The 16841-nt window shown below is 45.2% G+C and overlaps 1 long non-coding RNA gene across 1 annotated transcript; it reads left to right on the top strand.

Moving 5' to 3' along the window:
* Positions 1–39: 39 nt before the first annotated feature.
* On the top strand, positions 40–14754 carry LOC115285534. Its single transcript, XR_003905570.1, has 3 exons — positions 40–1334; positions 10353–10641; positions 14692–14754. It is a non-coding gene; the product is annotated as an uncharacterized LOC115285534 (long non-coding RNA).
* The last annotated feature ends 2087 nt before the right edge of the window (positions 14755–16841 follow it).

The raw sequence follows: 16841 nt of genomic DNA, 5'->3' as shown, positions 1-16841 counted from the left end.
ATCCAAACCAGAGTGTTTGCCAAGTAACTATTTTAATGAAATGAATTTGAAGTTTTTAAGAATAAAGTTTATACAAGTTTTTGTTAACAAATATATACCCGTGATTAAACCAAAGGGAAACAAACGCATGGCTTAAAAGCACAAGAACTTGAAAAATAATACTAATACTACAGCCTGAGCAACACAGTACGAACTGCAGTTCTGTGCGACGTAAGACGTCCTGGCTTCGTGACCCAAGTAGTGACGCGATTGCTTTGACGCAGGTGTCCTCGTCTTCTGGCTCCCCAAGGGTTGCACTAATGTGTACCTTGCTGTGGGAGAAAGAACCTCATTATTAGCCAGACACGTAATCAAATGCACAGTCTAAGAACACCCTGTCCACCCCCGTCCCTGGACTAGTAAATGAAAGCTGCTAAATTGAGATCTTTCTGATCTGAACTTTCAATATATGCATGTGACAGCACATCCTAAAGATTTTTAAATAATTCCTGCCATGGCACTCCCTCTCCCATCCATCAAATGCCACTTCAGTCATCTGCTCGGTCTGTTCAGATAAACAACATATTTATTCCATTTATCATTTAGATTTGCCATCCTTAGGACCAGGAGTAAGGAACAAAACTTTCTGCCCGGGAAATGTAAAGCACGTTGCAGTTTGGTCTTAATTTCCACACAAGTGGCATGGATTTTTAATAGCAAACTATTTGGGGGGGGGGGATGTATTTTGCTGTAGCGTACCATCTTATACCGACGTTAGTCTAGGAATTTGGATGATGTTCTGGAATTTCGTTGTACGTGCCCTGTGAAGAACCGCATCCGGGGCTTTAGGAGGCGTTCCCAGTCTGCAGTATCGGAGTCTCGGGCCCACTCACACTTCTTGCACACTCTTTACTCTCCCTCTCCCTCCCTTGCCCAAGCCTTACATTTCTAGGCGAAGGCTCAGGAGGAAGCAGTGATGTCCCCCAGGGGGTTCAGAACGAGCGTCTCTGAGGACAGCTTAACCGTGGAGAATGAGATTGTGCCGTGCTTGCTAGATCACAGTCGCGTCGCTCCCTGTGTTGGCTGCGAATATTCCGTGTGCCTTAAGAGAGAGCTGGCGAGTTCTTCGCGGGGAGAACCCAGGAGTAGGTGGGGGTGGAGATTCTTGATCTCCTGGCGCCTTTGTTGAATAGCCTCAACCTTCCACTCCTCGTTCCTGTAAGTGAGGGGCAGTGACGCTGAGCTTCCTCCTGACAGCGGCCCCTGGACTGACCGGTGACTGCAAAGTGTGCTGAAAGCCGCCGTGTTTAAGTCTCCAAGTCGCACCTCATCCTCTGTATTAGCATTTGCTGCCGGTGAGCATGGATCATCTTGTGTCCACAAAACCATGTTCCATATTATGTTTTTAAGTCAATGAGTGGTTATGGCTAGAATTCCGACCAAAAAAGAGGGGACCTTTTCAGGTGTTTTTCCATGGCACTTAATAGACCTGTTTGTATAACTCCCTGAAAATTCAAGTAACGCACATCAAAATGAACCAATATATTAAAGAAGAGTTTAAAATACTAAATGAGCAAGTAAAAATGTTTTACACCTTCTAAGCAATTTCTGCCCACTCTTTCACATTGCTTATTAGGGGGAAAAAATCACTTAACTGGTTATTATAAATTACATATGTTAGTCTAACCTAAGGTGTTTCTAATACATGGACAAGAATCCGTGGAGGTGGCAGTGATCCACAACTAGTTCATGTGACACATACTCCTGTTTCTCACATACCAGTGACCTAGAAAACCAGGTATCGGTTTTAGGGAAAGCAAAACAATCATCCAAGCAAAAACTGCATTCTAAAGAGCTACGCCATACACATGATTGAGAAAGTTTAGTATTGAGTCTTTTCTTCCAAAAAGAGTCTCAGCTCTGGAAGGATGTAGACAAAAGAACACAAGGGATTTCTCAGCAGAAAGAAACCTGTCTCCTGAGCCTAGCTCTCTGGTAAGACTTCCTGGCCTGTGTGCAGTGTTTACCAGGGCTCCCCGGCTCACACGGGATTTTAACCAGGATGTCCCTGGCTCAGGACATCCCCCGAGTAGCAAAGCATGAACCTTTGTGGCCACAAAAGACAGCAGGTGATGGGACTGCAGCTCAGTGAGCAGAGCTCGGGCTGGATCTCAACCCCACTCACCCTTTGTGCCTGGTGTCCTTTGTGCAGTGCTCAAACTGAGCAGCCTTCCATAGCAGACACCAGGCTCATCATGCTGCCTGTCTGCAGATTCTGTTCACTCTTGAAAGACTTGATTTCATGGAACCAATCTCACTGAGAAAGACCGTAAGAACAAAACATCTGTGCTTCCACTCACAAAAAGGGGGAGTTTGGAGGACAGGTGAGTGACCCTCAAAGAGTAGTGTCGGCCCCAAATAGAGAAAAATATTTTGCTTAGTTTCTGACTACCAACCCCTGTATTTCCAGCTCATTGTTCTAAGATTGCAACTCAACAATCTTTCCACCTTGTTGGGACCTGCAGTCTATTGGTCTCATGGCATTTTTATTGTCCTTCACCCATAAGTCTTCCCTTATCTCCTTACCCTGCTTAAATTCCAGGTAAATTACTATAATCAGTTCTTCATATAGATCCTCAACTCTTGCCTCCTCCTCCTGACTTAGCAAAGCCACAACCCTGGTTAGATTCCGCTCTCTGTGTGTGCAGTCACACAGCTGAACCGCAGCTGGAGAACAACAGTCCTCAGATGGCCCACTCCAGATTCGTGACCACTAACCTCAAATGGTCTTCAATGCTGCGACCATATTGAAATTCTCTAGTCCATTCACGCAGCAGAGCGGTCTGCTGACTGTTGCATCTCTGTGCCCAGGAAAATGAAGCTGCTGGAAGAGAACCCCACAGGTCACCACCACTTCCTGCACCCACCTAAGCATCTGCCCCCGGATATGCTACTTTCCCTTGTCACTATTGTTGAAGAATAATTTTTTTAATGTAAAATCATGATTCTCATGCAAATATGAAATGAACATGTGCCAACAACTTCACTTAACTCCTTAAGCAATGATGGAACCGATACGATGTTAGAACCAGTTCAATGAAGAACGCCTAAAAGCTGGCACGTGTGTGGATAAGAAGGCACGCCAAAATGGATGTCATAGATGCATATTAGTTGCTTCAAAGCTGCAAAACTAGTGTCTACAGTGGAGAGAGGGAAAGCACTCGTGCCTCCGTCAGACAAGACTCGTTTGTATGTCTCTGCAAAAGAATTACTTGCATTCCTATCAGTTGTCTAGGAGTTGTAAAATAGCTCAAAGACAAGGGCGGACAGCCCAAACTGTGTGCCAGAAAGGAAACCTGCAATATTTTTTGCTCATTTCAAAGTCATTACAATTTTTTCCCGAAACTACAAACAATCTCTCTGGATTTCTCCCCAAAGCTAGGCCCCCTATTGAGCACTTCTTCCTCCCACTGGATCATCACGTTTTTGCCCTGTTCTTAACATTTCTATAAGCAGAGAAGTACCTTTTTAAAACCTTCTAACCCCCGTTTCCCTCACCAGATAAGCAGTTCCCTTCTGGTTTATGTGGTTTGTGTTTTGATTTCGGGGTTTTTTTGTTTGTTTGGTTGGTTGGTTGTTTTGTTTTTTGCAGCAAAACTAGACAGATTTACTGGATTCTAACATTGTTCTTCCAGCGTCCGGCTCATGTTGGTCACTGTAGACCTCATGATGGCCGTGAACCTGCTCCAGGAAAGGTCTCTAGCGACCCTGCCTTACCCAGTGGTCACTTCTCGGCATCTGTCCCAATGCTGCCCCAGCAGCTGGTCACGTCACCTAGATCACTTGCCCTGATTGTCCCCAAGACGCCACACCTCTGGGTTTTCCTCCTGTCTCCCTGGCTGCTCCTTCCCAGGTTCCTCTGCAGACTCCTTCCCTCTCCTCTGACTTCTGATTGCGTGGAGGGAGCGTGCCAGTTTGCAGTTCCTGCTCTTTCTCTCTCTGCACTCGGTGATCTCATCCAGTCTCAGGGCTTTAAATACTGTTTATATGCTGACAACCCCTGCATTTATAAATCCAGCCTAAACATCACTCCGGCGCTCTGGGCTCATACACACAGTTGCCTACTTAACATCTCTACTCGATGTGTAATAGAGATCTCAGGTTCAACATGATTAAGTTAATTTCTGATTTTCCTCATCCCCCACAGCTGATCCACCCACAGTCTTACCGTTTTTACTTTCTAAAACCAAAAACGATGGCATCTTTTTTGACCCTTCTCTCTCCCTCCCACTCCACAAACCAATCTATGGTTCTACCTTCAAAATATATCCAGAATCCATCCCTTTTATAACTGCCATCCTGATTGGAGCTGCCATCATTTCTTGCATAATTTACTGCAACAGACTCCTAACTGGTCTCCCTGCTTTCTCCACATGAACCAGAAGGATCTTTCAAAAATTTATATCACATCATGTCAGACTCAAAACCTTGCAACAGCTCCCAGTTTTTCTCAGATAAAGGCCAAATTCCTATAATAACCTCCTAGCCTCCATTTGATGTGGCGCCCACTCACCTCTCTTACTTCATCTCCTACTATTTTTACCTTCACTCTTCCTGCACAATGGCCTCCTTGCCATTCGTTTTACATGTCACTCCTGGTCCGCTGTCCAGACCTTTGCACTGGCTGTGCCCTCTGCCCAGGTAGCTGCCACATGGCGAACTCCCTCACCTCCTTCAAGTCACTGTATCCACCACTGTGGAACCAAGTATTCCAAATTTAACAGCTTAAAACAGCAAAGATAGTTTCTATGCATCAGGATTTGAAGTGCCACCTAGCTGGGTGTCTCTGCCTCAAGGATTCACTTCGGTCAAGGAGGCACCGGGGCTGAGGTCTCATCTGTGAGCTCCACCCAGGGAGGACCCACCTCCAAACTCACTTACCTGGTTGTTAGGATTCAGTGCCTTGTGAGCTATTGAATGAAAGGCCAGGTGCCTGTGAGGTCCCTGTCGTGTGGATCTCTCCACAGAGCAGCTCCTGGTACCCAGGTTCCATCCGAGCCAGCAAGCAAGAGCGTGCAAGACCGAAGACACAGCCTTTGTAACCTGGTCTTGGAACTGACATCCCACCACTTCTGCCATATTCTGTTTGTTGGAAGGCAGTCACTAGGTCCAGTCCACACTCGAAGGGGGTTGTACAAAGGCAGGATAATCCGGAGGTGTGGACAATCAGAGGCCATCTAAGAGTCCATTTACCACAGTCACCTCAATGAGGTGACCTTATTTAAAGTCACAGTGTAACTTCCCTCATTTCCCTCTCCCTTTGCTCTTAGCACCAGTAACAAATACTGTTTTGAGCCACCTTGTTTTGAGGTGGTTTGTTCTATAGCAATGGCTAACCCTCTTCTAAAGAAAAACTACAATGTGCTTTTTCACTCATGCTCATTAGTTTATTGTCTGTCTCTTCTCACTGGAATGTAAAATGTTGTTTATCAATCTATTATAAATCTATAATTTATCAATCTATTATAAATGTACCTAAATCCATTTTGAGCCTCTTGTTCATAATCTCAGTAATATCTTATCTTTGGTGATCATGTATTCTCTAAGGTTATTACACCTTTGTCTTTAAAACATTTTTTTAAATGTTTCATGTATTTTTGAGAGAGCGAGAGAGACAGCATGAGTAGGAGAGGGTCAGAGAGAGAGGTAGACACAGAATCCGAAGACAGGCTCCAGGCTCTGAGCTGTCAGCAGAGCCTGACGCGGGGCTCGAACCCACAAAACTGTGAGATCATGACCTGAGCCAAAGTTGGACACTTAACCAACTGAGCCACCCAGGCGCCCCCACTTTTGTTTTTATAGAACTCCTTCTTTCATTCTCCAAGAGTTTTGCTTTTCCATCCTAGGATTCCACAATGTGCAGAACAAATCAGTTTACCCTATCCACAATCATGATTTTATATGCTTTCATGTTTTTTCCTTCTCAGAACAACTTTCCAGATTGTCAAGTTGTTAAATTTTGTGGTTGTTCTTACTGTTGTTTTATGTAAGAGGAACACAGGCTTTTAACGCAGATGAATTTTATTTGCGTTCACTGGATTGCAAATCCAGTGATTTGCAGTGTGATTTGATGCAGAACCCCTGATAGCATGAGGATATGTCAGAATCGAGTAAGCATCTGTGTGTGCCATTCTTGGCATGGACGCTAATAAACTGTACTTGTTCATAATGCGTAGACTTATCATCAAGATGAAAAGGCATTGGGGAATGTGGCTGGACCTTAAAACTGGTTAGCAGGGGTTCACAAGGGCATGGTTGCCTACAGATTGAGCATTCCTCATGACTTGCCTTACAATATCCAGGCCTACCTTTCATTTTCATGCCTTGACAAGGTCTGTCTTCATTACTATAAATTTCAAACTTTTTAAAAAAAGTTTATTTATTGATTTTGAGAGAGAGCAGGAGAAGGGGGAGGGCCAGAGAGAAAGGAGAGAGAGAATCCCAAGCAGTCTCCACACTGTTTGTGACACGGGGCTCAAACTCATGAGCCATGAGATCATGAACTGAGCGGAAATCAAGAGTTGGACGCTTAACCAGTTGAGTCATCCAGGCACCCCTCAAAATGCCCCTCAAATTATTATAGTAAGTGAAACAAGAAAGACCCCCAAGGCAAGTACTTCTGCTACTTGATGGAGCTGTAGGACCCTGATTTGCCTATTAAAAGAGACTATTTAATGAAACCTTATAGACACCTCGAAACCTTGCTCTTTCGTCTCCCACCCACACAAAGAGGCCCTTCGAATTATACTCAAATCATGAAGCCATTTCAGTTGTGTGTGTGATTTCCACAAGTTTTAGTAAGCATTTCCTTATGTGTGAAGAAACATTAAAATGCCACTGTATAAGTTTATGCTTAAATTCAGATTCCTAATTTGTATCAGGAATTAAATCTGTTTAGAGAAACTGTTCCACAAGAAGCAACACTCTAGAAGTACTAAAAGTTATATTTCAAAATAATTTATTAGAAAGTTCTCTTAGTGTTGTCATGGCCTATAAAACATTCTTAATAGTTGCATCAACAGAGAGATCTTCTCCAGAATGAAAATGAGCAAAATCTATTTGAGATCTTGCCTTTGCCAAGAGTGACTTCTATCTAATGAAATGAAACTGCATGAAGTGAATTTCTCATCCTATTGAAAATGAAGATAAATCGTGGTGAATTTGCCAACAAATAAGCCAGAAAATTTTCATCATCAATCAAGATATCATATTAAGGAACTATTATTATTTATTGCATTACATAAAATTCTGACCCTGAAGATACTATTTTGTAATTTTTAAGTTCACATAATTGCTCCTGTATCACTATGACCCCTATTACATTAGTACCTTAAACTGCACATATTTTCCCTGCTTTTTGAACAGAGGTCCCACATTTTCATTTTGCACTGGGCCCAGCGAATTATGTAGCCAGCCCTGAGCACAGGTAAGAGCATGACAGTTTTTGTCCTAAGCCATTACTGAAGACAGTTGGAGGCTGTGAATGCCTAAGAAGTGTAGAAAGGAGTGGCGCCTGGGTGGCTCAGTCAGTTAAGCGCCAAGTCTTGGTTTTGGCTCAGGTCATGATCCCATGGTTTGGGAGATAGAGCCCCACGTTGGGCTCTGCACAGACAGCACAGGGCCTGCTTGGGATTCTCTCCCCCGCCACCCTGCCGCCCTTGCTCTCTCTCTGCCCCTCCCCTGCCATGCTTGCGCTTGCTCAAGCGCTCTCTTTCTCTCTCTCTCTCTTTCTCTCTCTCTCTCTCAAAATAGATAAAATTAACCAGTGTGGAAAGGAGCAAGAAATGCAAGAAAATGCATGTTCTTAATGTGTCCTGTATAAAATCTATCAGCTAATAGACATTTAATCTATGTTAAGAGTAAAACAAGGTACCTGGGTGGCTCAGTTGGTTGATATCCGGACTCTTGATTTCAGCTCAGGTCGTGATCTCAGGGTCACAGGACTGAGCCCCACTTTGGGCTCTGCACTGATCTCGGAGCCTGTTTAAGAACCGCTCTCCTTCTCCCTCTGCTCCTTTCCCCTGCTTGTGCTCTATCTCAAGAAAGAAAAGAAAAGAAAAGAAAAGAGAAGAGAAGAGAAGAGAAGAGAAGAGAAGAGAAGAGAAAAGAAAAGAGGGAAGGAAAGAGAAAAAAGGAGTAAAACAGTGTAATACTGTGAGCTAGAGTGTAGAATTCTCCATAAGGAAAAATCTGTTTGTATTTGATCCAAAGCAGATATCACAAAAGAACAATTTCAGACAATGGCTCCCATGCGTTGGCAAACTCATTAAAATTATGGTTTCTGCCATTGAAAAGAATGAGTCTAACAGGGATAAACATCCACCAAATAAGGGGGAACTCAGGTGTGTTATACAGAGGAAGCCCGCTGCCTCTTCCATCAGCATTCTCTGATTTTTAAGTATGGAGAGCTATCTTTCCAAAGATCAGAGAAATGACCACCACAATATGGGTCCCCCTTCTTCTGGTTTCTTCTGCAATGACTTCTTCCAATAACTCTGCCTGAGAAAACTCCAATAGAGATGACTTACATTTGAAAATGAGACAACAGGGAATACAGCTTATACCAGATAAACCAAATTGGCTTCCCGTAAAGCTAAAAAAGATCCACTTGATCATAATTGTTTTTATTTTTGTACACTGGTTGTTAAACTAATTCACTACAGGAGTTAAGAAACTTAGAAAAGACATGTATTTACCCAAAACAATTGTAGTTCTATCTTCTTGACTGTTACTAACATAATGGATGTCTAAGTGGTATTATTTGTAAGTCAGTGCTCTTAATGGACCCATTTTAACCTCATTTCTAATGTTTGGCTTCTTAAAATAGACTGAGAAAAGGTGCATGCATGCCCAAAATTATAGTGAAAGACATCATGATCAGTGTTTTAAAATTAGGAAAAACACTGCAATACATATAAGAATCAGAAAATAAATATTTGGAAGATATATATATATAGTTATACAAACACATATACGTACCTTATAAGATATACCTTAATATTCATTTATCTTACAAGTCAGTAACAAAATGACTTTGTAGCACGCCTCCGTTTTCTAGGCTGACTCTATCAAAGTTTAGTTTGAAAGAGAAAAACAAAGGTAAAAAGAGCTGTCTGGGGAATGTGTGGAAAAGAGGGGCATTCCTCTGTCTCCAAGGTACTGTGTGAATGACTGGTAATTATAGACGGAAAAGCCTTGGGGCTTTTGTCAGCCCCAAGTCCCCACCTTTCCCATTCATCCCTCCCTCTTGAGCCTCTCTAAATGACTACCTAGCACCAGAAGCTTGGATTTTATAGTGAAAATAATTTAATGAGCTAGAAAGCAGTCAGAGAGAAAATCATATTGTTTACCATACAGCATCTCCTCAACACAGTGGTACACACACACACACACACACACACACACACACACACACAGGACTAGCTGTTTTATGGAAGCACAGTCTCCCAGGAAGGGTGTGACTTTGGCATGTTCACTGCCGGCTTCCTATTACTACACATGTAGGATTCCAGCTGTATGGAGGGTGTGTGGCTAGCGTATTTGTACACCATGGGTCTAGAAAGGACCAAGCTTTCTGCTCCAGCATATGGAGGAAGGATAAACAAACTGGCAGGCTCCGGCCAAACCCAACGCACAGATAGGTGCTGGTCTGGCCACCACCTATTTTTTAAAAATTTGAACTAGTGACTGTAATGGTTAATTTTCTGTGTCAGCCTGGCTAGGCCATGTTGCTTCATTATTTGTTCAAACACTAGTCTAGTTGTTGCCGTGGAGCTATTTTGTAAAGGTGATTAACATCCACAATCATTTTTTTTAATATACCTTTTCAGCTGTCTCCACACCCAATGTGGGGCTCAAGCTCACACCCCCAAGATCAAGGGTTGTGTGCCCCACCCACTGAGCCAGCTGGCCACCCCAACCAACATCTGTAATCATTTTAAGTGAAGGAGATTCCCCTTAATGATGTAGATGGGCCTCTTCTAATAAACTGAAGGCCTTGGGAACAAAATCTGAGGTTTCCTGGAGAAGGAATTCTGCCTCAGGGCTACAATATAAAAAGACTGAGTTTTCAACCTGCTTGCCTGCTTGGAGCATTTCATCCTCATCAGCCCCCACAATCACCTGAGCCAATTCCTTAAAGTAAGTTTCTTTCTCTGTGTTTACACACACACACCTGTGGTATTTCCCAACTTTCACTGCAGTTAACTGTGGCCATGGGGCTAGGTTCTTACCCAGATGTAAGCAGACATGATTGATTTGCGGTGGCCGCCGTAAGAGATACATACATGCCTTGTGTCCTCTTCTTTTCCCAGCCAGTCCTCCGTCCTGTTTCCGGGAACCGGCTGTCCGAGCTCCGCGAGCCACCATCCTGGGCCATGATCGCACAGAAAGCTGGAAGAGCACAGACCCCTGATCACTGCGGAGCTGCTGGCTGGGCGCAGAACCGCCTGCCACAGGGAAAGACATTCCTATCTAATGTATCCTAGGCATTGTTTGGATTTTCTATTGTATTTAGTGGAATGTAACCCCCAGGATATTTCACATGAAAAATCTGCATCGTTTTCCAGAAGAGCGTTCTCAAATTGGTGTCTACAAAGGAAGGTGTGTCTGCTGCTGCTGGAAGCGTGGCATTTCTCTACCCTTGAGATGCCCCATTCATAGCAGACCTGCCTGTGGACAGAGGGGCAGGTCTTAATGTCCACAGACTTTTCATGGCACAGCTTTCAAGGCGTGGAGGTGGGAAGCAGGGGGTCTTCCATTCCACGGCTGTGACCTATTTCTCATTTTAAAGACCTTCATCTAGTCAAGTAAGTTTGTACTGAGGGCTCCTGAGTGGCTCGGTCATGATCCCAGGGGCGTGGAATCGAGCCCTGAGTGGGCTCTGCTGAGTGTGGAGCCTGCTTGAGTCTTTCTCTCTCTCTCTCTCTCTCTCTCTCTCTCTCTCTCTCTCTCCCTCCCACTGTCCCTATCCTCACTCACGGTCTTTCTCTTTCTCTCTCTCAAAACATTTTTACAAAAATTTGTATTCCTCTAGTCCACATGATTTTGACCCAACTTCTTACTGATACTCAAGTCTTATGTTAATGAAAGAGCACCTCAACCCCCAATTTCCAATGGCTCTCTTCCCTGAATAGCATCACCAAACTTCTTGCATTAACTTGACAATGGAGGGAGCTGGGCCTGAGAGGATGTCCCCTAATCTAGGGGAGGAGCAAAGGGGACAGAGGTTGGGGACAGTCCCTGTCAGCCTTCAATGGACCTGGCAATCCTTTGGGGGAAGAGAGGTGTTGTGGATTGAAGAGTTCATGGTGAGTTAAAGACTGATTCTTGGTTTTGGCTGTGAATGAACTCAAGGCCACTGGGATGTGAGCAGAAAGTAGGATGAATTCTGTCTCTCAGGGCAAGGCCGAAGACAAGGCATAGAAGCCCCTTTGGGAGGAATGTATGAGTGTGCAAGGAGGCTGACCTTCAAAGATGAAACTATGACAAGATCAGAAATCTGTGTTTTTGAGCCAAACTATGTCTGTGTCTAGATTTGTTTTTGTCTTTTCTTTTCATTCTAATGATTTCATGAAACTAATGCTTCATTTGTATCAGAGTGTGTTGTACAGCCAGGCACTATTTTAAGGGTTTTTGTTTTGTTTTAGTTTTTTTATTATAATTATTTTGGGTGAGAGAGAAAGAGAGAGATTCCTCACATGAGCAGAGGAGGGGCAGAGAGAGAGAGAAGGAGGGAGAGAGAGAATCTCAAGCAGGCTCTGTGCTGACGGTGCAGAGCCCCATGTGGGGCTCAGTCTCCCAGACCACAAGATCATGACCGGAGCTGAAATCAAAAGCCAGATGTTTAACGGACCGAGCCACCCAAGTGCCCTCAGGCACTGGTTTAGACCTTGGGAATACAGTGAGAAAAATGAGTAAGATTCCTGCCCTAATGGAGCTTACATTTTAGTGGAGGAATACAGATAATAAATAAAATGAATAAACAGTCAGAAAATCAAGGTACGTTTAGATAGTGATAAGTGCCATGAAAAAGTTTAAAAAAACAAAGCAAAATAACACAGTGAGACAGAGGGACCAGGGTAAGTGGGGGAGGGGTCTACCTACTTTAGACGGATGGGCGGGAAGTTCTCCCTCGAGGAGGTGATATTTACCCAAAGTGATGAGACTGGAAGATCTGAAGAAAGAGTGATTCAAGAGGAGCAACAAGTTCTGTACAAAGGTCAGCATGCTTGGTTGGGCATGGCACATGAGGTAGAGAAAGCCACGGGATGAAGTCACACAGAAGGCAGGAGTTAGATCACACAGAACTTTAATTCAGAGATAGGGACTTTGGACTTTATTCTAAGGACACTTAGAAGCTATTAGATAATGTTAAATGGGAATGAAATGATTTATTTTCATTTTAAATTTGAACTTTGGCCAGAATGGAAGCGAGGGGTGGGGGGGACTAGTAAATTAGAAGTCTTTCTATAGAGTCCAGGTGAGACATACATCTACTTTGGACAAGATGGTTACTCTGGCAAGGAGATAGAAGAAGATGAACAGAGTCAGGATCTATTTTTTTTTAATGGTTTTTAATTTATTTTGAGAGAGGAAGCGAGCACAAGCAGGGGAGGGGCAGAGAAAGAGGGAGACAGAAACCTAAGCAGCCTCCACGCTGTCAGCGCAGAGCCTGATGCAGGGCTTGAACCCATGAACCACAAGATCATGACCTGAACCGAGATCGAGTCAGACACTTAACCGGCTCAGCCCCGCAGGTACCCCCAGGACCTATTTTAGAAGTCGGGACAACGTGCTGGTGGATTGGATGTGGGGTACGAGGAAATGAGAGGAATCTCAGAGGGGCTGCAGGTTCCATTTACTGAGATGGGAAGGCTGGGAAAGGAACAGATTTGGGGAGGGAAATCAAGAGACTTGTTCTGCTCCTGCTTTATTTGAAAGGCCTGTGAGACACCCAGATGGAGACAGCAAGCAGAGGGTTTGATGAATGAGAATGAAGCAGGTCTTCAGCAGTCTCTCTAACTTTGCAGTCTGGGTGTGGAAACTTAGGAAAGTCTGAAGGGGGCCCTGGAAGGGCGGCCCCCTTTCCTCTGGGCCAGCAGCAGCCTCCTGCAAAGGCCAGACCCCTGTCATCTGAAGGGTTTAGCATGCCCATGGGAAGCAGTACTACTCTTCATTTCACACAAGTAGAAGTGCTTGAAGACTTGAGAAGGTCAAGCAAGTTGTAAATTGCTATTTGTCATTTACCTACGTTTCAATTAGCCAAGTGCTTTCTCTTTAATTTTGAATGATCTTCAGTTGGCTCTTAACGTGAAGTTTCTGGTTTCCGCTTCTTTCTCAAAACCCCCTGTCCTGGCTTCTCTAATCAGCCTTTAACTCTGTGGACTGTTTAAAGTAAAAAGCTTTCATCCACCCCTTGATGATTTAGGAGTGCAGGAGACGTCTCTAAGGGAGCTCAGGAAACAGCTTGCCTCTTCACTATTTCCGAAAACGTGAAGAGGAAAACAAAGAGTGGGACAAACAGGCGGTTACGTTGGAGGGAGGGAGTTCAGGTCTGGCAGACAGGGGTGCAGGCTCATACTGAACTCCAGAATCAAGAGCTGTCTCATCCACTTGCAAGCAGCGCTGGGCTCAGAGCAGACAAGGACCTCCTGAGAGGAAAAAGGGGGCAGTGCTAAGCTCAGCATGCTAGGGCACCCTGGCTAAACTTACTTTGGATCAGTGGCCACATCTCTGAGCGAGGCCGGGAAATAGTCCTCCTTTTCGGAACTTGGAGTGGATAAAGGGCATTTTCCTCTAACAGATAATAGAAATGTTCACAGTTAATTGGCTGGTTTTATAGATTTTGATGGTCAGTAAGTAGGGCATGGTTAAATGTCAGTAGGCAGGTATCCAGCACAATTCTGCCATGTATTAACTGTGTCCTTTTTGGGAAAGTTTCTTTTTTTTTTTTTAGTGTTTTATTTATTTTTGAGACAGAGAGAGGCAGAGCATGAGCGGGGAGGGGCAGAGAGAGAGGGAGACACAGAATCTGAAGCAGGCTCCGGGCTCCGAGCCGTCAGCACAGAGCCTGACGCGGGGCTTGAACACACGAACGTGCGATCATGACCTGAGCCGAAGCCGGACGCTTAACCGACTGAGCCACCCAGGCGCCCCTGGGAAAGTTTCTTGAGCTAAGTAGCAGACTTCTAATTTGTAAAAATGAGGTTACTGGAAGCTACCTTGTGAGATCATTCCCATCACATATTCAGTACACTGCCTGGATCAGAATCGACACTATTATTATGACTGTCATAATGGCTATCACAACTACCGTGTTAGGAAGTCAGCTAAGTGCTAGCGATATAAAGATAAAGGACATAATCTTACCATCTAGAAGCTGAACTCTCTGTAAGGAGGCAGAAATTAAAAAAAAAATTAAAATCCAGTGTAACGCATGTGTGGTAGGGTTTCTTACCCAGGAGGGTGCCTGCCAGTGAAACACTGCAGTGGGACTCCGTATAGACTGAGACAGAAAAAACAACTTGGAATTGCAGAGCCTCTCACATATCCTTATTGGATAGGGGGTTAAGTAAGTAGCTCCAATTGTTTGTCAAGAAAGGTATCAGGAAATCTATGATTTTAGTCTTTTTTATTTTTATTTTTTTATAGGACGTGATCACCAGTGAGGTCAGAACAATGATGGAGCTAAATCCTCGGAGTGGTGAAGCCAGGTTTCTGATTAGCCCTCTTAATGGTGCAAACAGCTCATTACTTTGGAATCTGACACCAGGGGCCTCAAATGGCAGAGTCTGCAGTCCACAGGACCAAGGTGACACTGAGACAGGCTGGAAAGGCCCTATTCAGGCCCAGATTCTGACACTGTACTGACCTACTGTGCAGGTTCCCCGTGGTGACAATGTGTTACTGTTTACTTGCGTTAAACAGCTTTGCTGCCTTGCCGCTGAGCCACCTCACATGCAGCAGCTAGTGCCCAGGCATCTTATAGCTGTTATCCATTAATCCTCACTGCATCATCTAACTGGGAATTCGGCCAGAAACACTTCCTGTTAGAGAGCTTTGGAGTGTGGCTGGCCCACCCCGGAAAATAAGCAAAGCACCTTCCAGGCATCAGGGACACGTGGCCAGTTTGGCCACATTCACCCTTCTGCCCCGGCCATTAGACTGAGTCACCAGACTCCTTTTCAGCCACCTCTTAAGCACAGAAAAGCCTATATTTGTAAAGGAGAGGGCTCTGAAGGTAGGATAGTTTGGACTTCTGGGATTTCTATTCCTGGTTTATGAGGGCTCAAGCATGTGCACTCTGGGGATGAATCGGGAGGCACAACATTTGTGCCTCTGTGCCAAACTGTGTAGGAGACATCCTGGTCACTTACACAACAGGAGAAGGATGTATGAGCTATAGTAGCATGAAGCCAGGGGTAATGAATTCTGTAAGAGGAGGTGTTGGAAGAAGACTTCCGAGAGGTCAGGCCTGAACAGGTTTTAGAAATAGGAGTAGGAGTTTACAGCGATAGAATGGAGGAAGTTAATTACAGACAGGAAGAACAGCATGGGCAAAAACTTTACTAACTCAGACATAATATGATATCCTCAATGAACTCAAAGTAGGTTTGCCCACTTTGCCACAGATTGTTTTGGTCGCTTCATTTCTTCTTATATTTGATAACGTTCTGTAACTCTTCACAAAGTACAGCTTTAATATATGGACATACATGTATTTAGGATATTGTCACATGGTTAGCACTCTCTTAGTCAAACTGCTGGTAACAAAATAGCTCAACTTTTTCTGTATAGGATGTAAAAATACTTTCAAGCCCAACCAGCAACCATCCTTTCCTGTTTTCCACTCTTGCCAGAGCCAATGCCCATCCTTCAACAATCCTAACCATCCAGTTTCCAAAGCCAACCATGTTAAAAGGCCAGGCTAAGGTGCAGCACAAAACATCCAAAATGGAAAGACTTTAAATGTTTCTGGCCCGGGGATGATTCCAGGCAAACAAATAATATCTAAAACAAGCCTTTAGGATTTTTAGGTTACTTCCGAAGTCCCACTCCAGAGGTTTGTTTTAAACAATCGCATTTGACCCTGTAAGACCACCGTCCACTACAGAAGGCTGCACTGAGAATAGTGAGGGAGTGCGGCACGGGGCTAGTAGTGGCGGTTCCCGCACCGAATGCCACGTAGCCAGGCGCTCCAACTAATTTGACATATAGGAAAGGCTAAGAGAAGCGCAGGCCGGTCCGGATATTAGAGCAGAAGGCTCGGCTGCGAGCAAAAGCAACGAGCCGTGCAGCCCGGGGCTGGTGGGCAGCCTCAGTGGGGGAGGGTCCCGCGTGGGGCGCGGGAAGGATGCGAGAAGAGGAACGTCACGCGGTGCCGGGTACCTCCCAGGAGCGCTGCGTCCAATGGGAAGAGGGCGCGAGCCGCACCTCGACCTGCCTGGGGACGTCACGACGCCGAGGCGGACGCCCGGCCAATGGGAGGCCGTTACGGGCAGGGGCGGGGCCCGGAGGAATTGGGCTGGGTCGCAGCGAGACTGTTGGCTGAGTCGTGTGGCCGCCGCCGGGAAAGGGGAGGGTCGAGCCGGCTGCTGTGGACGCCGGCCTATGCTAAGCCTTTCGCCCGGCCTTGCCTCTTCCCGCATGGTGCCGGCTTGTCACTAAGCGGCGGCGGCGGCGAGGCGAGAGAGACGCACGGCTGGGGCGGCCCGGAGTCGAGGCTTCCCGTCGCCCGCACTTCCTCCTGCGGCGCCCGTGCGTGGCCGCCTCGGCCAGCGGGATGGCGGCGGCGGCCCGGG

This window comes from Suricata suricatta, chromosome 1 (genome assembly GCF_006229205.1).
Source record: "Suricata suricatta isolate VVHF042 chromosome 1, meerkat_22Aug2017_6uvM2_HiC, whole genome shotgun sequence".
NCBI classification, from domain to species: Eukaryota; Metazoa; Chordata; class Mammalia; order Carnivora; family Herpestidae; genus Suricata; species Suricata suricatta.
This window is presented reverse-complemented; position numbering and strand designations above follow the sequence as displayed.